Source organism: Pongo abelii, chromosome 12 (genome assembly GCF_028885655.2).
Source record: "Pongo abelii isolate AG06213 chromosome 12, NHGRI_mPonAbe1-v2.0_pri, whole genome shotgun sequence".
Classification (NCBI taxonomy): Eukaryota; Metazoa; Chordata; class Mammalia; order Primates; family Hominidae; genus Pongo; species Pongo abelii.
Window position 1 is genome coordinate 66,670,729 of NC_071997.2, and position 27,021 is coordinate 66,697,749.

At 41.3% G+C, this 27,021-nt stretch overlaps 1 long non-coding RNA gene across 2 annotated transcripts; it reads right to left on the bottom strand.

Moving 5' to 3' along the window:
• Positions 1–252: 252 nt before the first annotated feature.
• On the bottom strand, positions 253–25,541 carry LOC103889834 (uncharacterized). Of its 2 annotated transcripts, XR_010136284.1 has the most exons (7): positions 25,452–25,541; positions 24,511–24,627; positions 21,370–21,547; positions 10,088–10,289; positions 5,263–5,470; positions 3,111–3,193; positions 1,431–2,875 (listed from the first exon to the last, which is right to left on the bottom strand). It is a non-coding gene; the product is annotated as an uncharacterized LOC103889834 (long non-coding RNA). The 2 variants fall into 2 exon arrangements; XR_654197.3 differs by lacking the exons at positions 24,511–24,627; positions 25,452–25,541 and having other exon boundaries at positions 253–2,875; positions 10,111–10,289; positions 21,370–21,545.
• Between the last annotated feature and the right edge of the window lie 1,480 nt (positions 25,542–27,021).

Genomic DNA, 27,021 nt, shown 5'->3' on the forward strand with positions numbered 1-27,021 from the left:
ATGTAATTCACAATCAATCAAAGTCAATCCCTTGCAGACCTCCACAGAGCACCACCCATTGTCCTATCCCAGGCAACGAGAAAGTTGCTAGCCTCACAAGATTTTTGTCTCCAAGGTTTCGAAATTCCCCAAGATCAGGCATACTGGTGTGCTGCCATAAAAGAAGTTCCAGGGTACCTTCATAATCCTTCACATGCCACTGGTGCCAGTCTAATACGTAACCAGAAAAAGATGAAACAGAACACACTCCTAGGAGATTACTGATTTATTTTATCACATATTTTAAATGAGGTGCAAAGCCTACATGAAAATAAAGTGGAAGCAGGGCAACTGCAGAAAGTCCTGATCCCATGGCAAGTGAAAGTCTTAAGTACACTGAGCCGGAGCACTGCCTCGTCAGACCAAGACACTATGTAGTGGTAATGTGCTGCTACAATTCAGTACTGGACCCCAACAATAAAGCCAGGACTGTAATTACTATAATGACCTCCCACTGCTATTGTGTCTTTAATTAAGTCTTTATCAGTAGGCATTTGCCACTTAAACCTAACTCACTATAACTACGGCAGCGTATCATCTACATTTTCACAAAGAATTACTGAATCATATTTCTGTCACAAAGATGAAAGGGAATATTTTAGTTCAAGTACCATTTGCAGACAAGCTGCATAAAGAAAAATCAAGCTGTCCTTTCGTGGCACTTTCTGACAAGCGAAACTCAACGGAGAGATGCCCGGGGGTTTTGTGTATGTGTGTTTTGGCTGCACCGGGTTTCCTTTTACCACAATTCCACTTCCTTTCTACACAAACTATGGGGAAAGAATGACACCAAATGAATAACACACTTGATTACATAAAATTTCTTGAGGTAGAAAGGGGCAGAGACCTTCCTGTGAGGCCCAGAGATGCTGAGGGTGCTGTCCCCTCACACCGAGGGTGACAGGCCAGGCCAGGCCCACAGCTCACACCTTGAAGCTACTGGCTCTTCCCGCTCCATGGCAAGGCCGCCTGGGCAGCTGAGAAAGCCTGTTTTACCCAGTGAGGCGCACTAGAAGTACCCTGGACCTGGAGAGACCACATTCCAAGTTCAAGTTTCCAGTCATAATCACTTCCTTACGTTAGCATGAAAGTCAGGGCTCAGATGGCTTTTTGGCAGAGCCCAGCTCAGCGAGCCAGACAGCCCCCTGTCAGGAAAAGCCGCCCCAATTCCAGGCCTCCTAAAGGGTGTCAGCCGGGAGCCTCTCCCTGCAGCGCTTGCCCCTTGAGGAAGGAAGCGTGAGCATCCACTCCAGTCCTCACTCCTCTGAGGTGACTTGGTCCACTTAGGGTCCAGGGAAAGCCCCCACCCCACGCCCAACCCCCAACCTCTGTGGCCAGTGAGTCTGAGCCTCACCAGCCTGCACCCAGTGGCCAGGCTGTGGTGCATTCCTTTGGGCTCTTGCACATCACCAAAAAGCCCTTTTGGCTTTAAAACCTGCTCCTCCAAAAGGCATAAATCCCTCCAGAACTGGGGAAGGACCTGTGCATTGCATGGGTAAGTGCTGGGGGTGAGGGGGCTGTGAGGCCCCCAGAAGGAGAGGAAGGGGTGGGGGAGTCGGGAGGAGAGTCTGGATCTGCTCTGGGGTCAGCACGGCACTGGGTATCCCTGTGGTGGGACCCAGTGACCGAGATGCCTGCAGCTCGGCTTTCCTCCCAACTTTCTGCCTGCTTATTTCAGGGGTGCAGACTCCAGCAGGGAAAGCCTGATGCTGCCACCAATTTCCACCTTTTCTCAGTGTCATCTTTGGCCACAACTGCTCCCTGCTTCCTTTCGGTTCTAATTTTATTTTTAACAACATAAAGGTTTTGCCTGAACACAGAGGAACTGAAAATGAGAGCCAAACCGAGTGGAGGAGGAAGCATGCTTCCTGGGGGGCAACCCAGGGGAAATTTTATTCAATTTTCTCCCACATATTTGTACCCACTGGGGAGCGTCTCAGGTTTTCCCACCTTGGCAGGGACACCTGCCAGGAAGGCGCAACCCAGCTTAGGTGTGGCTGCTGCTGCTGGCTTGTTTCTACAACTGCACTGCTGAAGTCGAGGAGTCAAGCCTGCAAAATCCAGCAAACAATTCCATGTTCAGAGAAGAAATCGAAGCTGCCCTCATCCCTGAATTCAGCAATAATTTCAGGATGCTTAATGAATTTTTGTTTCCACCTATTGAACAAAAGTAGCTCTCCAGCCTAGAATCTACACACTTCCGGTGACATAGGTGAGAACAGGAAGCTGGACTTGGTGTTTGAATACTTTCAGGCATGGCATCTTGCTGGCCATTTGTCCTTGTTCTATGATGCGCTCTTCTCAGTAGAGATATGTGTCTTCATATCTTCAGTCCTCTTTGCTTTGCCTCAGTCCTCTTTGCTTTGCTTTTCCCTCCTTGGCTGGCCACTGTGCCGGTGTTGCCACTATCAGGCAGTTCTCTCCGGGGTGTGCACACAGCCAGGATGCATCTTGGCCAATGTCAGTGGGAAAATGGGGCTCTGAGCATGGTGGGCCTGTGTTTATGAGGATCACTGCCACCGCTGCAAGTGGACTTCTCATGACAGCCCACGCCTGGGCTGCCAGCCCTCCTCGATTGAGTCTGCAGCTCTCACAGAGAGCTTAGCCCGTCAATTGTTTCTGCTAATGCTCTCAGCTGCTACCTTTTCATCTGACGAAGGACCCAGCCAAGTGATGAAAGATATAAGCCAGAATCCACTCTATGCTTCATCAGACAAATGCTTGGCTTTCCAGGGGCCAACACACCTTCTACTGACTGATATGTTTCTGGGTTTTTTACCACGCCCTGCAGCGGTACACATTAGGATGTTTCTCTGGGCAAATGCCAAGGTTCTCCCTGGAGCGGAAAAGAGATGTCAGAAACACAGCTCCTATCAAACAATCTGAAATTATCATACACCTAAACAACATATTCTCTAGAAAGAATCTCTCCTAGACATGATTTTCACCAGAGAGGTAATTCCCACCCCCATAACACAGAGCTGAGCCCACAGCATGTCATAAATATTTGTTGAATATAAATGAATGATGCATGCATAAATGAATAAATGATTTTTCCCCTAGTGACATACCTGATTTCCTTCTCTGTTCCCTTGCTTGCTTTATTCTCAAGCATCTGGTTGCCATTGACTTATAAGAAGCCATGTTTTATTTTCTACATGGAAGATGATGGGAACAGTGCAGGAGATAAGAGAATTAATATACATTACTATGAAAGAAAAATAAGAACAGGAAAAATGAGAAAAAGCAGGGGTATGTTTAGCTTAGAATAACTGTTCTCAACCTTGTCTGTGCATTAGAATCTCCTGAGGAGCTTTAAAAAGTACTGATGCCAGCCGGGCACAATGGCTCACACTTGTAATCCCAGCACCTTGGGAGGCCAAGGTGGGCGGATCACCTGAAGTCAGGAGTTTGAGACCAGCCTGGCCAACATGGTGAAACTCTGCCTCTACTAAAAATACAAAAATTAGCCAAGTGGTGGCAGGTGCCTATAATTCCAGCTACTTGGGAGGCTGAGGCAGAAGAATCATTCGAACCCAGGAGGCAGAGGTTGCAGTGAGCCGACATCATGCCATTGCACTCCAGCCTGGATGACAAGAGCGAAACTCCGTCTCAAAAAAAAAAAAAAAAAAAAAGGACTGACGCTTAAGTCCTACCCATAGAGGTCGTGACTTAATTAATATGGGGTGTGATCTAGCCATTGGGATTTTTCTAAGTGTCCCAGGTGATTGAGCTATGCAGCCAAGTTTGGGAAACACTGGTTTATAAAATGTCTGCCCTAAAAGACTGGATGCTGGCTAGAGGAGAACAGGAAACTTGGTTCTGAGTCTCTCAGCAGCCAAAGTAAAAAAAAAAACAGAATCCATTGCACGATCCACAGTGTTCATGGGATAAAATCAAATCCCAGTTGTTTAGAAGTACAGTCAACCCTGAGACAGACTAGTAAGAGATTGGCTGGGGGTCCTCATGAAGAAGTCATGGAATGAACCAAGCAACAGCATCTTCAACAGTGTCCCTACGGTATTCAATCAAGGAATATTTATTAAGCACCCACTATGAGGGCAACTCTGTTCCAGATAAACAGACAGAATTAAAACCTGTGGTGGTGCGTCCAACATAGCACGTCTGGTAGGTTGTGGAGCTAAGATTCAAAACACAGGACTATCTGACTCAAGTCCATGCTTACTCCATGATCAAGTAGCATGGTAGTACCTGGGAGTACATACAATAAGTTTTGGATGACTTGTTGTTACAATATGCTTTAATATGAGATAATAGCATCATTCCAGCCACCATTCTTAAAGCAAATTCTTCAGGAAGTTAGAACCACATGATTCCAGCTCTACTTAAATTACAGATGCATTTATCCTTTCTCCTGGCAGAGGTATTCCTACAGGCACACCAGTAAACATAGGACATACAACCCAGGATGTTCACTGTAGCATTGTTTCAAATTGCAAAAGACTAGAATCTATGCAATAGGGTACTGGTTGAATAAACTATGATATATCCATGCTATAGCATAATATGCATATATGAAACATAAAGAAGACAGTTTGGGCAACATGGCAAGATCCTGTCTCACAAAAAAAATTTTTTTTTAGTTAGCCGGTCATGGTGGTGCACCCCTGTGGTCCCAGCTACTCCAGAGGCTGAGGCAGGAGGATCACTTGAGCCCAGGAGGTGGAGGCTGCAGACAGCCATGTTCGTTCACTGTCATGGGTGACAGAATGAGACCCTATCTCAAAAAATAATAATAATTTTTAAATTTTTAAAAATAAGGAACATCTTTGTGTTCTGACATGAATGAAAAAAAAGACAATGTTCAGGACAGTGTATATAATAGGATGCCTTTTGGGTAAGGAAGGAAGAAAAATAATAATATATATAATAAATTTGATTTTGTTTGCATAAAAAACACCAGAAGAAACAATAAGAATCCAAGGACAATGGTCAGGGTATAGGTGAGCATGATGGATAAGGACAGGACAGAACAGATTCCGAGCACACATATCCTTATATTGTTTAAGTCTTCAAACATGTCAAAGTATTCCCCATTCAAGAAGAGAAAATAAATAATGAAAAAGAGAACTGGATTAGGGCTGAAGTCCCTCAACTAGTAAGTGGTAGAGCTGGAATTTGAACCCAAGTCTATCTGTTCCCAGGTCCATAGTCTTGACACCATAGCGGTCAACTCCGCCAAAAGTCAGGGAAGAAACTCACCAGCTGTTAGCCAGCCTGGGAGGCTAACTTGGCTGCAGAGGGCCCTGCTCCCACTCTCAGATCTCTCCCAAAGGAGTTCAGGATCTAGGAGTTCCAAAGCACCATTGCAATCAGGTTTGTTTGTTTGTTTGTTCGTTCATCTCCATCAAAGAATAGGGCAGCAGTAACCAACCAGTCCGGGTGGAAAGCCATGTGCTCTGGGTTCACTCTAACAAAGACAAGTTGGGTACGTTTAAATTCACAGCCGTTTGTAATCCAAGCATTTAGAGCTCATCTGTTTAGGGTGAGTTGTGGGCTATAAGCCCTCCTGGTAACAAATAACAATACATGCCAAACACATTATACCTGTCGACCTGGTTTACGGCTGTGTCTTGGCTTATATTAAGGAAAGGGCTGCTTCTGTCAATACAGAGTAAAGATGCTGTTCTACACTGAAGAGAAATTTCAAACAAAATCTAGAACTTTACAGCCTGTCTGCTCTGATTTGGAATGGTATGTAATTTTTTACCCTCAGCTTCTTTTCTCAAGTTTGAAATCATCCCAAAGCTGCCTGAGAAGATACTTAGAAGAATTATTTTTGACATTTCAGGCACAGATGGTGGAGCTGCCCCTAGATGACACAGCTGATCAGAAAGTGTTTATGCAAAATTCCCCCGTTGCCCACCATGTTAGAGAAGCAGGTTACAGAGACAAAGGGTGGCACCATTGACCTGAACAGTGTAGAAATTCTTCCTAAGTTTTTGGTCTCTGCCTGACAGGGGATCTTGCCTAAGCTGAACTGGTCTCCTTTTTCTCTTGGAGGGTAGGAAAAAAATGATGGATCAATTTCCCTCCTTTCTCTTGAACCCAAGCCAGCCATGCTTGCTTTGCTTCCAAGAAAGTAACGTGAACTGCCTGAGGTTTGTGGTTTTTCCAGGTCTGGATGGGGAATAAAGAATTATTCTATAAAAGGGGCCCAGATTGACAATACATTGGATTTTGAATTCAAATATGTAGAGCCAGGGTCTGTTTGATATAAGATGATGAAATGAGAGACTATTGTCAGCGGTCTTAGAGTCCTCCCTTTCTGTCTTCATTCCCCCTTCTCTTCTCTTGGTAACCTAGTAATATCTACTTCAGTTTGACTAGCTTGGGTACCTACTGTGTGCTAAGTCCATGGTGCTAGAAATAAGACAGGAGTGGAAATTAGAGGAAAAAAATTCTAAAAAGATCACTCCAACAAAATATGGTGAATACTACAATAGAGGTGTTCAGATTGTGCTTTGAGAGCATAGATAAGGGGCTCTGGGAAGATCAGGGCAGGCTTCCTAGAGGAGGTGATGTTTGAGCCCAATTTTTAAGGTTATATAGGAGTTAGCCAAACACTGCCTTCAAGTTCGAGGTTCTGCACTTCAAAATGCCATCAGAACCAGCAGCTTTAGACTATTCTCAGTCTCAAGCAAAATGTCCTATCGTGTAAATTTACCTGCCGTTTTATCAGAACCATTTCAGAAACAATCGCTCTTTTCAAAGAACTAACCTTGTTTTAGTATTCTTGCATTCAAATGATTTTAGGTAAAGTGTTTCCAACTGTTGGCAGCTACCATAGAGAACTTCATTTTCAACAAGCTCTTAATTCCCTTAACCCACCTGGGATGGAAATACTTCTGCTAGGGGAACTTAACTAGCATACCTGCATCCCCATCCCATTATTTGGCCTATCTACTAAATAATATGGTGGAATACATTTAAACAGACCCATGGAAGCCATTAAATATCACTTTTAAAATGGGATTCTATAAAAGTCAACCTACTGATGTTTGTTTCCTCACCTCACCATGCATCCCCCACCCACCATTCCAAAGCTCATACACACACAAGTCTCCCTTTTAATTTCCCTTTTGATGTCTTTTTGTCCTAATCCATGCCTAAAGAAGAACCAAAATACAATGCAGAAGGGGGCAGACCCTAATCTGCAAGCTGTGTCCTGCTGTCCCAACTGAGAGCGGCTGGGACCCCTCACTCTTCACAGGTCTCTGGGCATCATTTGCAGTAGCCCCTGCCCGTATAGTAACAAAAGCTGCTATTTTGTGACTGTCTTTGTCATGTCAGGTGCTGCATTAAGCACCTGGTCTGCATTAGGCCATTTCATTCTCGCAACAACTCTGTAATCTCACTGGAGAAACCTAGTAGTAATTTGTTCAAGGGCAAATTAACAGCAGGTAGGTATATGCTATTTGAACACGAAGAGTCTGGCTCTTGGACCCACACAGCGGATACATCTTAACCACTTGTCATGATGAAGAATAAAGTCTTCAGGGCCCCAGACCAGAGTGTGAATCTCAGCTCCGCCACTTACTTAGGTGAAATGACACTAGGCAAGTTACTCATTCTCTCCAAGCTTCAGTGTCCTCATCTGCAAAATGGGATGAGTAATAGAACCACTTCATATGGTTATGGGGGGATAAATGTTGCTGTCTTGCATGTATAGAACTTGGCATGGGGCCTAGTATTTTGTAGGTGTTCAAACATGTTAGCTATTGCTATTATTACGTATTTACAAATTTGTCTATCCTGCCACACACCATCTCATTAACCATGTCATCGAGGCCAGGGGTCAAGTTTATTAATATCTTTCTCCCCAGGTGCCCAACTGAGTGCCTTGGAAATGTTTGTTGAATGAATGGTTCAACAGCACTGGTTTTTTCCGCTATTTCAAATGATCAAGTATGGCCCTCCTCTATTTTGACACACAATATCCTCTTCTTGCTAAATTCTATTCCTTAACATTCAGAAATGAATTATCAAATGTTTAAAGAGATCATTCTCGAATTCTTAAATTAGAAGAGTTGTATGGTATTTTTTTCTTATCTCTAGAAAATGAGTGAAAGTCGGCCTCCCTTCCCTCTCCCAAATCTTGGACTCTCAGAAGGAGAGACCTGGCATTTCAGGAAGGCCTCACTTTCACAAGTAGAGGGATGGAACTTCCAAAATAAACAATACCCAGGTTGGGACAGGGGTGGGTTTTCACTTTACAAGGAGATTTCTACTTTCTTGAAATTTCAGTGATCTCTTCAAACTTCACTTTCTCCTAGAGAAGTTCAAGAAAAATTTAGCTCCCCTGAAATACTCCGGGAGTGCATTCCTTTTGTAAAATGAGGCACACTCTTGTTGAACCCAGTTTGTTTCCCACGGCACTTTCTTGGCTCTCAGAAACCCCTGTAACACTGTCCACCACACAACCTACACATGTCTTTGCCCCACCTGAAGAGCACATTCCTCCTGCTATCCACACTAAGCACAGTCCCAGCCAACATCAGCTTCCTGCCACCAAAATCTCCCTTCTACCCCTCCCTGTGGCTGGGCCCACTAGGCCATCCAGCAAGCATCCTGCTTAGTCAAGTGTGTTAATTTCCAAGGACTGCTGTAAGAAAGCACCACAAACTAGGTCAGGCACAGTGGCTCATTCCTGTAATCCCAGCACTTTGGGAGGCTGAATTAGGCAGATTGTTTGCAGTCAGGAGTTTGAGACCAGCCTGGCCAACATGGTAAAAACCTGTCTCTACTAAAAATACAAAAAATTAGCTGGGCATGGTGGCAGGAGCCTGTAATCCCAGCTACTCAGGAGGCTGAGGCAGGAGAATCACTTGAACCCGAGAGGTGGAGGTTGCAGTGAGCCCAGACCACACCACTGCACTCCAGCCTGGGCAACAGAGCAAGACTCTGTCTCAAAAAAAAAAAAAAAAAAAAAAAAGGACCACAAACTAGTTGGCTTAAAACAGCAGAAGTTTATTCTTTCCAAATCCTGGAGGCTAGGAGTTCAAAATCAAGGTGTTGCCTGGGCCATGCCTCCTCTGAAGGCTCTAGGAGAGAATCCTCCCTTGCCTCCTCCAGCTTCTGGTGATTGCCAGCAAACTTTGTCATTCCTTGGCTTATAGATGCTTCACTCCTAGTTCTGCTGCTGTCTTCAAATAGCCTGACTCCTTGTGAGTCTATGTCTGTGGCCTAATACCCTTCTTATAAGGATATGAGTCATATTGAAGTTAAGGTTCACCCTAATCCAATATGATCTCATCTTAATTTGATTATATCTGCAGTAGCCCTATTTCCAAATAAGGTCACATTTACAGGTTCCAGCATGAATTTGGGGAGGACACTATTTCAACCCAGTGCAAAAAGAGATCAGTATGAGTAGAGAGACTCAGCAGCGACCTATGGGGTAGGACATAGAGGGTTTCAGGATGAAAATCCTTCTCCCCCTCCATAAAGAAATGTGCTATAGTGCCTAAATCCCACCATTAAAGAGACTTTCCTTTGGCTCTCAATGCCTTTTTAGTGCCAAATAAAATAAAAGCGAAACCAGTAATAATCCAAATGCTGTCTGGAGGAATGACATTCATAAATCACTATCATATCATGCTTAAGTGGTCATCAGTCCCTTTTTGAGCATGACAGCTAGAAGAAGTGAGGTTCTGTTTGAATGGAGCCTGAAATCTGTGACTAGAATGAAGCAGGTGGCATGGGAAACCTAGGTAATAAGGTACCAAGGGTAGACATGCCTTAGTGCCTCCTTTGGTAACCTACCATATCCCAGGGAGCCCAGAGCCAGATCAGGCACTATGAGGGGGCAGGAGGGAGCAGAGTGCATGTGTACTCCAGTTCATATTTATTGAGCACCTACTGTATGCCAAGGACCATGCTTGGTGCTTCCACACACATTATCTCATTCAGTCTTTATAGCAACTTCGTGATGAAGAACATACCATCTCTCAATTCACAGATAAGAAAACTAAGCCTCAGGGGAGTTATGTGGCTTGGAAAAGGTTGAGAAATGAGCAGTAATTACCAAGCTCAAGTTCAGATACTGACATGTTTTCCCACTTCACAGAGAAGAGACAATAGAATCCAAGGTTTCCAGTCCCACTTCTGCTGGAAGCCAGTCCAGCCTGAAGCTCTCTTGCTGTACATTCGAGTTTGCTCTTCTTAACTTCTGGTTTTAAATTGGCAGCCGTTTTCTACTGTATTTCCAATGTGCCTCTGTGTGTATCCTGGAGAGAGGAAAAAAGAGAATATATGGGTCAATATAAGCAGACTCTTAAAAGCGTATACTTTATCATTGTAATAATCATAATATATTTTACTTTACAGCCACTCATAACTGAAGCCTCTGGGCACCCTAACAAAAATAGCTAGAAGAAAAAAAAGAAATTATATTAAACAAAGGAAATATGACTATAAAACCCCAATAGCCAGGGAACTAAATGAACAACATAAAACCTCCAAACAACAAAACTACAGTGAAACCAAGAGGGGGAAAAAACCTTTTCACGAGCTTTACCCTGAAGAATTCTATGCTGTGAGATCACATCTGTTTAAAGCACCATAATTTATCGATATGACATCAAACCAGGAACCAGCCATTGTAAACCTTTCCCGCAGAAACTCTCAGAAAACTAACCAGGTGGTCGGTGGGGGGGTCTGTAGCACATAGCTGGGGCAACAATGGCTTTAAAATTTTATGTTCGAATACATCTATGTGAAGTTCCAAATCTTGGTACTGAGATGCAAAAATTAGTCCATTCCATGGGTAAGCAGAATTTACAAACAGGGCTTTTATTAACAATATTCTTTTTTTCTCAGTCAGTCCATCCATGAGTACTCGCTGATGACTTCTCAAACTGCTGCTAAATGGACCATTTTCAAGAATGGGTCCTCTTTAGAACTAGCCACTGAGTCTCAAATACTGTGAAAGGCTTTGGGGAGGATAAAAGCTCTTTCATTTATAAAGCAGCTGAATTACTCAGCCTATCCTCCCATTCTGATGTTGCAGCCATTTCACAAACAGAAATTCTTGTTGACCCACGATACCGCCATAAACCTTTGTTTAGGAACCACTGTGACTGCCATATTCATGTTTGTGAGGGCAATATTTCCCCCAAGCAATTGCTTCCCACATCCCTCCTACGTGCTTTCCTGTTAAATATGGGAAGCAGACCCTGCTGGGGAAAAAATCTTTAAAAGATTTGTAAGGTTACAACAGCACAAGCGTTTAGAAAACTACCTGGTTAGCAAAATGAAATAAAATGTTAAAAATGCTGAAAGACACCCCCTGCCTGTGTAAAATGTTGTTCAAAATGTTCATCCTCAAGTACTTTCTAGGTCAGTATAGATCTGGCCCCAGGAATTAGGATGCTCGTGGCTGAAATGTGGACCTCAAGCCCAATGTAGCTTCAAGAGTAAAGCAGGCAAGAAAATAGTGCAGAGAGGAGAAAGAAGGCAGCATGGCAAGGAAACCTGATGATATGGGAGGAGAGCCAGGCATGCAGGAGAGTCAGCCCAGCCTGGGCTGTCACCCACGCTCTAATTCTTAGTAGCTAGAACACCTTGGATAAGTCACTTAACCTTCCTGCGCCCCTGTTTTATCGTCTATGAAATGAAGAGAAAGTGCTAAGCAAACTCTGCTCTTTTTATTTTATGGAAGCCCGTGCAGTTCTTCAGAGAAATGACCCGTCTCTCCATAGAACAACATGGCCAGCTCTCAGACACAGCATTCAGTTCAAACAGCAAGCCATGGAATGACACACACTGGGTAATACCATTCACATTTGGGAAAAAGAACCCACCCTGACAACTCTGGATGATCTCTACAGGCCCCTGGCTGTATGTGTAAGAGTACACAAAACTGTAGACTGAGGCACACAGGCCAAGGTACAAGGGTGGACTCTTCTGCAAGCAGGTTTGAACTAGGTCAGGGCAAGTGAAGAGAACATATTTATATATTGCTTATGCAAGAGAGAAGAAAACTTTTATGTGGTCAGTAAAAATATCACCTAGCTTGTTTCAGGAATAAATTTAATAATTCTAGAAAAGTCTCTGCCAGTCAATAAATGAGAGCTGGGGTTATGATGAGGCCAAAACTTGGAGAACCCCTGGGTTCAGGATGATGTCAGTATGCTACCTTACTAAGCTGGGCTCAAAACCTACTTGAGGTGGGAATTGAACAATGAGAACACATGGACACAGGAAGGGGAACATCACACTCTGGGACTGTTGTGGGGTGGGGGGAGGGGGGAGGGATAGCACTGGGAGATATACCTAATGCTAGATGACGAGTTAGTGGGTGCAGCGCACCAGCATGGCACATGTATACATATGTAACTAACCTGCACATTGTGCACATGTACCCTAAAACCTAAAGTATAATAATAATAAATAAAAATAAAAATAAAAATAAAAAAACCTACTTGAAATGGACCTTGTAAAGCAAGATATGTAAAATGGAGTTGCAGCTGAGACTGGGGGAGCCCTGGGAGGGAGGAAAGCTTGGGGGGTCCCCTCTGCCCCAGCATGTCAACCAGAGAGCCCCTTGGTGAGCCGTCCACTATGTATCTGCCAGGCATGGGACACACACTCTCATCAACACCCCAAACCAGTTACTGGGAGCACTAATATAAGTGATGGTACCCTCCACCCCGCCCTCATATTGACCAAGGCACAGAACTTTTGGTTCTTCTCACTTGGAACTGCCCAGGTGGAGACATGTTGATCTGGAAGAGTTCAGAGCCAGGACCCAGACTTCCCATTGCCCTCATTCATTTTGATGAGCTCTTTAGCATTGCTCAATTTAGGCGAAAAGAGCTTCCACAGGCCTTCCTGAAAATATCCCGAAGACGTTTTTTATACACCAGAGGTAAAGGTATCACTAGCACACAAGCAGAAGAGAAAATGAAATGACCTCTGGCAGCCTGAGATTGTCTAGTGCTCAGAATGTCCCTCCTTACTTTAGATATAGACTGGGAGTCAAAGCAAAAGTGTATTTAAAAGTAGGTTACCTATGTCTTTAACTGACTATTTTATTTAGATGGGCCAATCACAGCAGGAAGACTATAGAAGATGACTGGGGGCATCACTTGGAATTTGCACCAAAATGATTGTGATGTTTTCTTCAATGAGCAACTTGAAAAATATACATTCAACCACATAAAGTAGACATTAATCCAGAATCCTTGCTCCATTTCTAGCAAAGGCTATCAAGCTCTGAAATGCAAGAATATCAGGAGGAAAGGCAAATTTCCCCTCCTTTGTTCATTCCATTTTGCATAAGTCAAATCCCAGATAAAGCCTCCTGCTGGGAGGAGGCGCAAATGGGTAGGCAGAGAGGCTGATGGCGTGACTGGCTATGATCTTACCCGCTCCAGAAGTCAGACTCCACCCACAAAGCTTATTTTAAAAGGAAAAAAAAGTAGGTTTTAACCAATTTAAGTATCAGTTATGTTGCAATTTTTTCCATTTTGCCTGTATAATAAAATAGTCCCTGTTCAATCCGGTGCACATCTTTTTAAAAAGTTTGAGTTCAATGTATGAGTATGTGGGTGGCGGGTGGTGGGGGGGGGGGTGGGTGTTAAATCAACTTCAGGTTTAGCAAATTAATGCAGGTTTGCCTGATTCTGGTGTATGGATCAGTTCCAGATCTGTTTTTAAGCACTAAGCTACTGAAGGATTATTATTTTTTGAATTTGTATTCCTTCTTAATCCCCTAATCCTTTCTGGAGAAATGTCCAGATTGTCAGGCCAACACATGAAAAAACCTCAATGAAGCAGCAAGAAAAAAATATAAAACACTAGATAAATAACCACGGGATATATTGTTCAGCTTTTGTTGAGCTTGAAATGTGCCAAGTTGGAAATAGGAGAGAGAGGTTTGTGATATTCCACTGGAACATATTGTCACTGTTATAACCAGCCCACGTTCACCGGAGCTGCCAATTATTCCCCAGCCACCATTTTTTTCCTTTAGATTGATCTCCTGCTTGAGGCTGTTTCACACCCATGACTCTGAAGCTTCCCTAGTGGCATGTTGGCTAATTAAGAGCAAAATCCATCTCTTGATGAAATAATGCTGCCACTGAAAAGGAATTCTACATTTTTTTTTTAATTCTTAATCAGGCTGGAAGGAGTAGTATTCTAATACTTGTATTAAGCATAGGAAAAAAGGTCTATAGCTAGCAATTAGCAATGATGAAAAGGACAGCGATTTAAAGCATGTTGCGGTGACATTTTTATCAAATTAAATGAGTTTGCTAAGCCCACCAGCTGCATATGCTTATTGTCATTTACTGTTTGGACAGCAACACATCAGCCACTGAGTATCAGGAGGTGCCGAATTTAATAAGTCATTTTGACACTGGTGTGAAACGAACAGATCAGCATTCTGAGGAATGTGTTCACACTCTGAACAGACAGGCAGACATTCTAAGCATGTGAGGTGACACCAATCAACAGGAAGAAATGATGAAAGCCAGGCTAGGGAGCAGGCAATGGTGGTGGTGGAGGCGACAGCGGCAGGCGCGGAAACATACCACTGAGAAAAGAAAATGACACGCACATGCACACACCGAACCTACCGTTTCCTGGCTTAGCTACATAGAGCATCTGAAGAGGCAAAGACTTTTCAGAAACACTGGGACATGTATCCATTCTAGAGCCCGGATGTTTTCATGTATAATTTAAAAACCAGTTTTCTTAAAACCACCACTAGGAGAAGCTGATAAATCTTCAGATTCTGTTGTTGTTTTGCTCCCTCATGTTTGAAATATGGCAAAAGAAACCAGAAAAAAAAAAAATCTCTCCATGTTAGCAAAACAAATTTTCGTTTACCCTTTCTACCTAATATGTTTGCCCTAAACTGATTGCCTAGCTAGGATAAGAGGAGCTAGTATTACCTGGTTTTGATTTACAGTGAGGGAGGGTATATGTTGCTTTCAAAACTCTTGCTTGGAACATGAGATGTGGAATGACATTCTGATAATCCCAGAAGCTATTTATGTCAAGGGTGAGATCTGATACCAATGTCTTAACCATGGACCTGGCATCAAAGTTAAAACACACCAGATAGTCGATGCCAATTACCCCTTAAAACCTGCAGGTGTAATTTATTTACAGCCTAACAAAGGTGACTAGTAATTAGTTCATGGCTTCAGAAGTTTCTAATGCCATCTAGTGGAAACGGTAAATCTGATCACTTCTGCATCAAAGGAGAGCCTCAAATTCCAGATAATATGTCATTACAGTGCTTCATACTGAGAAAAACTTCGTGCCAGAGTCCAGTCTCAAATATATCTCAAAAAAATTGCTGCAGTGCTCTCATAAGACTAGAATACATTGCCTTGGGAAATAAGGCTTGCCCAGAATACTCTTGGATGCCTGCCCACTGCAAATGAGATCATTATTAGCACCAGCCCACCACTGCCATGCCCGTAAGATCATTTTCCTCATCATCATCACTCTTCTCTTTCTTGTCTTCCAGACTCTAGAATCTAGAGATGGGTTTTTTGTTGTTGTTGTTGTTTTTGTTTTTTTGTTTGTTTTTTTTTTTTGAGACAGAATTTCGCTGTTGTTACCCAGGCTGGAGTGCAATGGCGTGATCTCGGCTCACTGCAACCTCCACCTCCCAGGTTCAAGCAATTCTCCTGCCTCAGCCTCCCGAGTAGCTGGGATTACAGGCATGCACCATCACACCCCGCTAATGTTTTGTATTTTTAGTAGAGAAGGGGTTTCTCCATGTTGAGGCTGGTCTCGAACTCCTGACCTCAGGTGATCCTCCCGCCTCGGCCTCCCAAAGTGCTGGGATTACAGGTGTGAGCCACCGCACCTGGCCTAGAGATGGGTTCTTTGGTCAATTTTTAAAAATCATTTTGCAAGCCTAGTGGGTTCAGTAAAACCTGAAATATCTTTTGAAGTAAATTTTGCACTGATGTGAATCTAGAAAGTAGTTAAGAAAAACTAAATACATGTTGATAGTTTAATACTGGAAGCTACTTAACTTTCAGCAGAATGTTCATAGATTTTCCTCTAGTGAAATTCTACAGTGACATTCTGAGCAAGGACAGCATTGGAGACTTTCTGTCTCCTTTCAAGATGCTCACCAAGCAGCTTTAGCCATGGAGCTATGACATGAGAATCAAATGGTGCTTCACATAATTGCAAACACAAAAACAGTCCACATTTTATTTAGCACAGGAAGACGGGCAGGTGAACAGTCTCTGTTTGCCTTTGCATATGACACTCTCCTCTGTATCCACACTCAAAGGCAGTCCTCACTAGGAGCATGGTTATGGGAAGAGAAATTGCTGTGCAGGGAATCTGGAACCCTGAGTTCCAGTGCAAATTAATGTGAAACTCAGAGCTACTCATTTCGCCTCTCCCCACTCAGTTTCCTTATCCATCAAATAAGGAAGTTAAATATGATATCAACTCAGAAGTCTTTTCTTCTCTAAAACCCTATGGTTTAGAATTTCAAGTCTAAAATTCAGATCTTCTGTTTCATTGTAATACTCGTATTTAAAAGTATTAACTTCATTAGTTAATTCACTTAAAATAGTTATTTCACTTAAAATAATAATGTTTATTAAAATTATTTCACTTAAAATAATAATGTTTATTAAAATTTGCTTTATTATATATTGTATTTATATTATATTATCTTTATTATAATTATTTGTGTTAAAAATATTTATTAGCCCACTATTTGGACTGTCATTGATTTTAAAAGCAACTTACTGGCAAGAGGAGAGGGCTACAGTTTTTTGCTTTTTTTAGACTGAGTTTTGCTCTTGTTGCCCAGGCTGGAGCACAATGGCGCGACCTCGGCTCACTGCAACCTCCGTCTCCTGGGTTCAAGCGATTCTCCTGCCTCAGCGTCCCTAGTAGCTGAGACTACAGGTGCCCGCCACCACTCCCAGCTAATTTTTTGTATTTTTAGTAGAGATGGGGTTTCAGTATGTTGGCCAGGCTGGTCTCAAACTCCTGACCTCAGGTGTTCTACCTGCCTCAGCCTCCCAAAGTGCTGGGATTACAGGTGTGAGCCACCGTGCCCGGCTGGAGAGGGCTACAGTTTTGAAGAGTTAAAAATAGGAAGTATAGTATACCTTTCCTATATATGCCCATTTAGCATTGCTATGTTGAATAAAATATATTTTGTTTTAGTATATTTGTAAAATAAAGAACTTTTTCAGTTGGAAAGAAATATATAGTCTTGCCACACATAAAGTCTTTAAAAAAAAAAAAGAAGATAAATCATTTGTAGCTCTAACATCCAAAGACTTCAGACTGTTCATTTAACACAATAGTGTACCCCTCAATCTTCTCCTCATGTGTAATATTCACATCATTTTATTATATGGCATAGGTAAAATAGTATATGCTGATTTTCATAATAGCGTTCATTTTTGTGGCAAGAAACATAGAATTTATTATAAATATACAAATACATAAAGAAAATTAAAATCACCCAGAATCTCACGACTCAGATATCCTCATTTACTATTTTATTTCTTTAAAGTTCTTTTTCTATGCATAATTTAACATGGTTAAGATTATATTACATATTCTGATTTTAAGTACAATTAACCCAAGAAGAGTCATTCACAATTCCTAGTTGGAAGACGTTATAAAGGAGGTTTTAATCACAGATTATATCTGCCACTGGTAGGTTATTCATTTTTCGTAATTACAAAAAAAAACCTATATACTCAGGTCATTCAAAATGAGCATAAAATTATTACTCAAGTTCTTTGTCAATGCAATGTTTTTGTATTGCTGAATAAAAATCAGTTTCAATGGAGGGATAAAAAAATACTTTCTGGGTTTAGCAATTCTGCAAACACAATGCCCTGTCATTTAAATATTGCAGGCCCTTTTCTGGACTAGAAAAGAAATAGGTTGTATTGTTTTAAGTAGAAGGTGATTCCATCTGGCCCATGAGGTAAAGAATATTACCCAAAAAAAAGTGTTTCCTGATTTTGAAAAAATAGCAAAAACCAACAATAACAACTATGGAAAATAGAAAAAACCAACAATAACTAATGGAAGTGTTATAGACCCTAGCTTTGCCCCTGGGTTATAAATCCATTTGAAAATATCTAATATAATTACATTTTGTATTATGGAATCTAAACAGAATAAGAAGCTATTTGTAAATCTTATTACATCATGGTTCCCAAGTCCTTAATCCTTCAACTGGCTGGAGTAAAACTTGGAGTAATTTCTCCAGTTGTGCACAACTTGGCATATTGCAGAATTTTTAATATTGTCTTCACAAATTAAGGCAATTCCTGGGTTGTGACATCCCCAATTCTTAACCTTCAAAACTCTGGAGGTGGGCATCAGCTTCTTTAGTTCTCTAGGGGGAATTCTGAGTCCAGTCTGATTTTTGTTCCTTTGTAGACTAATTTTGAACCCGGATGATTAAAGAGCTTTCTTTAGCCTCATAATTCAAAAGACACAGGAAGAGTCTAAGGGTAGACCTCTTTTCTTGGACCATATCAGGACCTCTGTGAGTCCTTTCCATCTACATTCAAGTCTTTCTTTGCCTCAGGAAACTTTCTGCTTATTACATCTCTGATGGCCACTTTTGTGCAACATGGAGGGTGAGCTCTTCCTCAACGGCACCAATTGTCGTTTTCACTCTTCTCATTCCTCTGGCCTCCATCTCTACCCTACCCCACATTGTTTTACTCTTTGTCTTTTTTCCCTCCATATCCTGAGAAAAGTTCTATTTTGTACTATCTGTGCACCACCTTGCATAACTTCACTACAGATTTTAACCTCCAACTCATTTCTAACTTCCTTACACTCAATTATTTCATCTTTTTAAAATTCATTCTACATTGTTTTGTTTTTACATCAACACTACTGCCTTTTTTTAGGTGGTACAAATGTAAACATCCCTAATTTTAAAAATTTTCTTATTTCCCCCAATTTTTCCTTTATAAGAAGAAAAATTTGATCCAAGTATGGTGGCTCACACATGTAATCCCAGCATTTTGGGAGGTAGAGGCAGGAGGATCACTTGAGCTCAGGAGTTCAAAACCAGCCTTGGCAACATAGCAAGACCCTGTCTCTATAATATTAAAAAATCATAATAAAAAAGAAAAAAAATAGTATGTAGAAGAGTCTTTATCCACACATAACAGATGTTAATAGTTTATCATATTTGATTCTGATCTTTCTTAGACACATAAATATCACAGAGGAAGTTCAAACCTCTATAATCCCCCAGTGTATTTGTCTATTTTCATGCTGCTGATAAAGACATACCCAACGCTGGGCAATTCACAAAATAAAGAGGTTTATTGGACTTACAGTTCCACATGGCTGGAGAGGCCTCACAATCATGGCAGAAGGTTAAAGGCACATCTCACATGGTGGCAGACAAGAGAAGGGAGCTTGTGCAGGGAAACTCCCGTTTATAAAACCATCAGATCTCATGAGACATATTCAATTTCACGAGAATAGTATGGGAAAGGCCCGCCCCCATAATTCAATCACCTCCCGTCGGGTTCCTCCCACAACACGTGGAAATTGTGGGAGTTACAATCCAAGATGAGATTTGGGCGGCGACACACCCAAACCATATCACCCAGATATAATTATTTTGAGATTATTGTGTATCTAGTCATATTTTCATACTTTTACTACTTATACATGGATTTATAAATAAAAAATAGTGGGCTGTTTATTAAATTTCTATATGCAATATCATATTGAAAATGGTACCATTTTGCCATGTTTGTTTTCTCTCAATATTATGTTCTGCAGAGAGGCCACATTTCGATGTTCCAGTTGACAGCCCCAGCTGAGGCATCACCCTATAGCCAGAATCCACCACCAGACATAAGAGTGCGTGAGTCTCTTACACAACCCCACCCCTAGTCCTTGAGCCACTCCAGCTGATGCCAAGTAGAGCAGAGACAAGCTGTACACATGGATTTCTGCTCAAATTACAGATTTGCAGGCAAAGTAAGTGATGCCATAGTTTTAAGCCATTAAGTTTTGGGATAATTTGTTATGCAGCCACAGCAACATGAATGGCTTCTTCCTGTTCCCTGTCCTGGTTCCTCCACTTCTTTACCTGTTCTCCTGAGAGCACTGCCTTGATAAATTATTTGCATATGAATTCAAGAGACCCAGGCAGAGTTACGGGATAGTCCACACCAACAGAGAAATGCACAACTTCTCTTAAAAGCTTTGTTTTCATTAAAACTCTATTCTTCTGTGGTATCAGTCACTGGGCAAAATAAGCAATTGAACTAAAACTAAAAGGTGATAAGAAGGAAGAAATATGCTCTCTGAATTCTTCTCTGAGTAAGCACATTAATGGGGGAGTTGGAGAACCAAGAAGCACCCAGAATCACTGTTATTAAAAGAACTATTTTGTAGAGTCCCATCTTGTAAAGGCAGTGCTTAAAACTTTCACCTTAATAATCCTGAAAGAATCCCTAGGAGATTTTTCATCTCCCTCTCTCTGGTGGGAAAAAAAAAAGAGCAAATCCCATTGCCCTCCTAATGTTAGCTCTCTAGAGAAATTGTTGAGGTTCCTGTGAACAGGTGCCCTGCCAAACAGCTGGATACCAAGAGCATGGAGGAGAATAAACAATAGTTCTGAGTCTCTAGTTCCACCCCTTGGAGGAAAAGCCTCTGCCAACAAATAGTTTATGGGGCAATACAATTCCATTTGCTGAGGAGTGTTGCTCCTCATAGTGATCTGAGTATTTCTTAGAAAATGACCTTCTCTTTACCTCTGGTGCTTGACTATAGCCCAGTGACCTCAAGACAGCAACAAACAGCTGATATGCTTTATGGCAGGGATTTCACATACTAGGTCTTTGGAATAGATGTCTCCTTCTGACATCTATTCTGTAGCCACTCCAGCATGGTACATATTTCCAAGTGTTTTTGAGCTTGGCTAGCTCAATTTTAGAGTTCCTCTCAATGGCATCACTATCCAAGACTGCAAGTTCATAGACAAACCAACATCCTATGGCAATAGTCACATAGTTACAGGCTTCTTTTAGTCTTCTACCAGGTCCATTGGAAATAATTCAAAAATATGAGCATACTTGGAGCACTGTGAAATAAGTCTTAGAGAATTTTCTAGGATGGGATGTATTTAAATTATTCTCCGTCTTGGGGCCTTATTTGCATTACAAAATTCCTCCCACCTCCACCATGGAGGGCATTTTGTCTTTCCCTGGCCTTATGTTTCCCCAAACATCTGGAAAATGAAGCTAACCTAGGAGACACTGGAGCCCTTCACAAAAGGCTGCTCTGTTTCCCTCCTAAACTCACCTTGGCCACTGTCTCATGCCCAGGAGAAAGCCTTACACTGACAGTCTGTCAAGAAGCTGAGCATCTCCCGGTGTTCTTCCAATAGCAGTGTAACAGCACCCATGGAAAACAAGGTCTCAGGTCATCCCATCACAGGGTTGCAAACTCCTGTGGCTCAGGAAAGCCATCTCTCTTCTGCCTTCAATGGCAAAGAAAGAGAAGAAAACATTTGTACCACATGCAGTTGTGAGGTGCTCTGAAGAAGATTCCAGAAAGCTTTATGGAAGGTCATTCCCAGAATGGCAACCACTTCGATTGGCCCAGCCCCATAAGATACCTTTAAATTCTAGTAAACCTGAAGCCTTTAGAGCTTTGACATTTGGCTTTTGTTTTTATCTTAACCTTTTTTTTAATCTTTGCTCAAATATATGTTTCCCAGGATCTACAGTTAATTTAATCTGCAATAAACTGAAGTTCCATAAAATTCATGGCAGAGTTCAGCCTTAGGGGTCAAGCAACCTAGATTTCAAGCCCCAGCTGGTTCTGTATCTTAATTTCTATTTTTGTGACCTTGGAAAAGTTATGTCAACTCTCCAAGCTTCCATTTTCTTGTCTCAAAAAAAATAGTATAATGAATATACCTCTCTATAGAGTAATTGTGAACATTTCAGGAAATACTGCATGAAAAATACTAAGTTTAATACCTGACACCCAGTATGGATTCAGCTAATATTATCTATGTGAAGAGAAATCCTATGAAACTCCATTTCATCCACTCATGCTCTGTCTGGAATATTCAGGACCAGGACTGTTCTATAAATAAGGGGGATAATATTGTACAATGTGGTGAAACCCCATTTCAAAGGCACTAAAGTGGGTATTAGGCCACCCCCTCCCCCCCCCGCCACACACACACACACACACACACACACACAAATAGAATAATCTGGATGATCTCTTGCAAGCACTAAACCTAAAAGAGAATAGGCTCCAGGCCAACACACATTTTCTGCAAAATTGAAGATCCACCCCACAATATGTGCTATGTTCTTTAGACCTGGAAGCTTCTTTATGCTAGAGACCTCATTTGGGGACTATTATGCAAATGAGATGGACAGAGTTTTAAATTGTATTATTAGTTGTTGGGGATTCTTTCTACAAAGTTGTCCAGAAATACAGAGATTTTTTTTTATTATGAAAAACTTCAAAGATATGCAAAAGTAGACAAAATAGTATAATAAACCCCTATGTTCTCTTTATTCATATTCTACAACTATCAATACATGGACACTTTTGTTTCATCTAGATCCCCACCTACTTTCCCCAATCCTATTATTTCAAAGCCCATCCCCAGAATATTTCGTTTCACCCATCGATATTTTCTATGTGTCTCTAAAAGAACTCACATTTGTAAGATATAACCATATATCACTCTCACACTTAAAAGCTTAATATCAGTTCTTTAATATCAAATGTCCAGCTAATGTTTAAATTTCTAATTTGTCTAATAAATGTCATACTACTTTAACCACGTAGTTGTTTTAATAAGAATCCAAACAATGCCTATACTTTTCAACTGATTTCTTTCTTTTCTGTCTTTTTTCCGTCTATAGATCTTCCTCAATATTTTCCCTTGCAATTTATTTGTTAAAGAAACCAAACTGTTCTGTGAGTGTCCCAGAGTCTGGATTTTCCAAAAAGCCTGCTAAAGGGTTCTTAACTTTTCACAATTAACCTCTAAACAGGAGGAGGGATAGAGAAGCTGAAGAAGCTATTAATCTGCTGGTGAGAACATTTTTATACTTTTACTAAAGGCTGCTGATGCAATCGACAAGATCACTGTCGTGTCAGTTGCAGGCTGGAGTGAGGAAGCCCAAGATTTGTTATGCCCTCAGGTCTTCCCTTATGTTCCTTCTAATGAAGACATCACAGGCACAAGCACTCTGTGTACCTCATTATTACTCACTATGTTTTTCTTGAGAACCTGCTCCCTTCTCTCTCCCTGACACAGGCATGGGTCTGTGCAGTGGAACTAAGGGGATGAAGATGTGGATTTAGCGGCAAAAGGCAACAGTTGGTGGGAGAATGAAAGGGTGAGGAAATAGGTAGATGCAGCCAAAAGCAGGGGAGTCTGGGATTATGGATGGGTAGGATGAGCAGACAGAGTGTGATGGGGTGTCACAGTGAAGGTGGTGGCTCTGCCATGATCACTGAGTCTCATGCCTGGTGATAAGGAATTAGGCCACTTGGGCTGGGAATACATATGACCTTTTCCTCTGCCGTGAACACAACCTCTGCTACCTCAAACTAAAATCCTCTAAACAACTCAGCCGTCGTAGGAGATGCATCGTGACTTGAGTTGTTATGACAGATCAGATCTGGCTATGCGGTTATGGCAGTCCGTACTAGGAAAGCTGTTAGCCTGATGGCTGCTTTATTCTTCCCACACAGGAGCCCTGCCGTGAGAACTAGTCCCCTTTTATATACAATAGTAAGATTCTAGAGCCTTCCCCCATGCTTAGTATTTTACATTGCTATAAAAACAGCAATACCTTTTTGACAGAAAAATAATATAAAGCAGAGGTATATTTTCATAAAATAAAATGTTGATGCTATTAGTAGACATTGAAGGTATACAGTCAGCCCTCCATATTCATGAGTTCTGCATCTATGCATTCAACCAATCAAGGCTCAAAAATATTCAAGAAAAATAATTGTTTAAAATACAAACTGTAAAATAATATAGTATAGCAACTATTTACACATCATTTACATTATATTAGCTATTCTAAATAACCTAGAGATGATTTAAAGTAAACAGAAAGATGTTCGTACATAGGCTACATGCAAATAGTATGCCATTTTATGTAGGGGAGTTGAGCATCCACAGATTTTGGTATCTGCAGGGGTCCTGGAACCAATCCCCCAAGGATACCGAGGAACAACCATCCTGTGTCTTCTCCTTTTGATTCTCTTTTGTTCTTATACTAAGCTTTGAAAATTAACAAATTTTTTTCTCATGTAAAAACCCCTCATGAGAAAAAAAAAATTCCCTCCATGACACTAAACCCCTTCATGAGATTAAAAAAAAAAAGAAAGAAAAAAAAAAAAACTGATGATCTCCACTTCTGGCAATGGTGGCAGTGCTTGTTAAAGGCTTACCTTCCCACTGAAAACAACTGGAACACCTGGACAAGATACTTTTTAAAATGTATTTATCGGCTTCAGAGAACTACCAAGCCAAGGAAGACTTGAGGAGCCACATTCCTGTAAAGAAAACTGCAGAGAATTGAGTCCAATATGCATCACTGCTTTTGTCCTCTCACTGTTCACAGGTTTCAAAGCAATAGCTAAAAGGTTGAAAGCCTGAGCAGAAAGTGGCAGCTGAAAGACTAGACAGAGCATTGACAGTCTCAGGTGGGGAGGGAAGCAAAAATTGGACTTCTGAGATCACCAAAGAGAAGGTGCCCTGGTAACCACATTATGCTTTCAGTGGGACTCCCACTGGCATGGTGAACAAAAATTAATCCGACCTCACAAAATCTGAAGCCTACCTTCAAATCATCGCAATCCCAGGTCTGATCAAGGTGATCTGTCCCTGGGTTAACTTCATGCCAGACACAAAACAGGTCCTCTGGAAAAATGTAACATCATACAGAACTTCAAATTAGCTCTACAGCTCTTACATGCATGTCTAAGCATGCTAGGAGATGAGACCAAATAACCAAAAACCAACAGAAAAGAACAGACAATAGAAACAGACTAACACAAAATCAAGACATTTGAGTTTCGCATATTATAAAGTAGTTGAGATTAATTTGTTCAAGATATTATATGCTGAAATGGAAATTTTCAAACTGTAAGCTTTTTTAAAAGGATCAGGTATAAATGCTAGAATAGAAAAATACAACAATTGGAATTAAAAATTCAGGAGTCGGGCTTAGCAGCAGCTAAAAAGATAATGGTTATCTGGAAGATAGGCCAGAAGAAAATAGCCAGGCTGTGGGAAATCCAAATCTTGATAAACACAGTAAAATTTTGAAGGTCAAAGAAAAAGAGAAACTCCTAAAAGCAGATGGGACAGGGGTGGAAGGACACATTACCTTTAATAGGTGACAATAAGACTGACAGCTGAATTCCCAACAGAAATAACTGAAGCCTGCTGGACATGTCCCCAGATGACCTTGGTGACCAATTCTTACTTTCTTTTCTCACTTACAATTCTCAAGAATAACTATAGAATGTGCTGGGAATGCAATAGCCTGGGATAAGGAGGAACTGGCCAGAACAGCTTGGGCTCTGTTCCAGTCCCTCCTAGAATAAGATCTCCTACAACACTTTAGCACAGTGAGTCCAGTTTCCTCTGATACAAAACCCAAAGTGGAACACACTTTCAGGGACCCTCAGCTGTGGTGAAAAGTGGGATAAATGCATAGGAGACTTCATCCTCCCTGGGCAGCTTTCCTCAGCCTTAGGGAACAAGCTCATCATGAATCCTAGGCTTCTATTGTCCTCTGCTGCCTATCTATGAGTAAAAAAGTTGCTTAATTTCTTGTGTTACCAGACTCATGCAAGTGAATTGAAACTAGTGCAGTGTTTAGAGTCTTTCCTTGAGTTTGAAACAAGTACACAGTGAACATGCTTGTGAACATGCTTCACAAAGCCAAGAGACAATGGAATGATGCTTGCAAACTGCTGAAAAAAAGAACAACTGGGCTTCCACTTCCAACATGGTAAAGTAGCGGCAACCATACCCAGATTTCCCGCATATCACAACTATAAACTCTGGACAAAATTAGAAAAAATAAAAACCTGATGACATTGGAAAGTAAACAAACACAGGTAAATTGTGAAAGAAAGTAGACACTTGGAAAAAAGGAACAGCACAGGGTGAGTTGCCCATTTTTACAGCATTTTGCCTGAGTGTAAGCCAAAGTCAGTGCTGCACACTGTGGTTCTGATAGAACTTCAACAGAAAATCTCTACCTCACCAGCTTGAAAAAAGCAGAAGACAGAGTTCACGATAATCAGCCACTGGAAGGGAGAGGGAACTCTCAGAAAGGATACAGTCAGAAAAATGACCACAATTTCTGTGTTTAAATTGCCCAAATCTCTGACTAACGCCCAAAGCACACAACCACAAGGCAGATTCTAGCTAAGAATATGAGCTTTGAATACCTGTGGGATGATATCAAAATGTCCAACATACATATAACTGGATCCCAGAAGAAGAAGAAAGAGATAACAGGACATAAATAATAAAGAAATAATTTCCAATTATTTTCCAAATTTAGTGAAAGACATAAATTTACAGACTCAAGAAACTCAATGATTCATGAGCAGGACATACACACATAAAATGATTAATATCATCAGACTCAAACTGCTGAATACCAAAGATAAAGAGAAAATCTTGATAAGAACAAGAGAAAAGAACACAAAACACACAGCTAAACAAGGATTCAAAATATCACGAACTTCTCACTTGAAACTGACAGAGACATCAGTAAAACACTGAAAGTGCTGGAACAGAAAGCTATCAACCAAGAATTCCACATGCAGAGAAAATAAACTTCAAGAATGAAGGCAATATAATGGCATTTTCAGAGGAAAGGAAATAATTGCCAGCCTGGAAGTCTATACCAGTGAAAATATCCCTAAAGAAAGAGTGAA